Genomic DNA, 1,746 nt, shown 5'->3' on the forward strand with positions numbered 1-1,746 from the left:
ATTTGCGTCATCACTTTAGTTTTGTTTGTGTTTACACAATATGTGTTTAGACAAACACTCAAAACTGGCCATTCATTGTCAATGGCATTCGATGTTTGTGTTTGCACAAACACTCAACTGGCCATTCATTGTCAATGGCATTCAATGTTTGTGTTAGGACAATGTTTGTGTATACACAAACCCTCAAAGCTGGAAATAGCCCCTCAAAAACGGGATTGTAAAGAACAAATGGTGACAAGGGAAATTAAATAAAAAATCACACCCGTATGAAGTGAGGGGCGCTAATATATTAAAGTCTAACTCATGTTGATTAGGTGATGTAATGGTGATAAAACAAACGGTGCAAACACAAACATTACAGCTGGGTATGTATGTTGGTACATTCCACCAGCCAATGAGAAACTACTGTTCTCGATGACGTAACTAAAGTACATTTCAAAATTGGTATAAGGTGAATAGGGGGTATTGTATGTATCAGCTGAGTATGTGTGCATGTCGGTGTACTCCACCGGGCAATGAGGGACCACTGACCACTGCTGTATTTCAAACCTAGACAGCAGCAGAGAGCTTTAGGAATCAGAGCAGCAGTCGTACCAGCAGTGAGGTGCGCACCTCATGGCGCGCTCTTCTTGCGCACAAATAGGCCATACATGGCCTACTTGTGTGCAATGCGCAAGTTGGCAGATCGACAGAGTGCATATCTAGTTTTGTACAAATTTATTCACGTACAAAGTGACAGATGTGTTCCACATGAGTCAAGGCACATGTGTAAACAAGTTCCATGGCTTTTGGCCAAATGAGGCATGAGTTATGCCTGTTCAAAGTGCCTGTTATCGGTGCTTGCAAATTTATATATATATCTTTTTTACAAATGTCTCTTCAACTGGGATTTCAGATAATGGTCTATAGCTTGTGTGTAGAACTAGTCATTCAAATTGCTCAAAAATCTAGGCTTACTGGTCAAAGTGACAGACGTGTTCCCCATGAGTCAAAAGCAAGTTTGAGTCACAACACAAATCACAGTAGAACACAATGTGGGAAAACAAAAGCAAAAAACACATGGGAAAAGAAAGAAACAAGACAAAGCACAAACAATTCCATTTAAAACAAAAGCAATCAAGCTCTAGTAAAAAGCCATTCTATACATTCACACAGACTTTTGTCATCATAGGGGCGTCAATATAGCTGGGGGGTGGAGACGGGGGAAAGTTCAGAGTTCTCTCAACCGGAATAAACAGTGACGTGTTGGGTTTTCAAACGCAGATGCTTTAAATACTATACTAATTTAAAATTCATGGCTTGCCAGATCACAGGCACAGATCCTTGTTGCCACTCGACAAGGAACGCTACTTTAGAAAATGAAACAAGCTAGAGGCCGATTGGAATGTTTTCCTTGACTGCATGGACATGATCCAACACAACACAATGGCCTGATAATAATAATCCAAAAAGTTTCTAATTGTCAAAAACAAGTTTGCATTCATAGCTCATGTGGTTCAAAAGTTCTAGATAAAACCTTTTTCAGGTGGCAGACTGGCAGCCATATTGGATTTGACCACTATGAGGGTTGCTGGCTCGGGCACAGATTAGTGCCCGAGCCATTCTGAACATTGTAGTATTCTGAACATTTTGAGCACCTCAGAAAATCTGTAGCTCCAACGGTTTAGAAGATAGAGCCATGTTTGAACTAGCAGTCATTTTTAAAAGGGCGTGGTCATTTTCGGGTATTTCGGATAGAGAATTGTT

Source organism: Electrona antarctica (genome assembly GCF_951216825.1).
Source record: "Electrona antarctica genome assembly, chromosome: 15".
Lineage (NCBI taxonomy): Eukaryota > Metazoa > Chordata > Actinopteri > Myctophiformes > Myctophidae > Electrona > Electrona antarctica.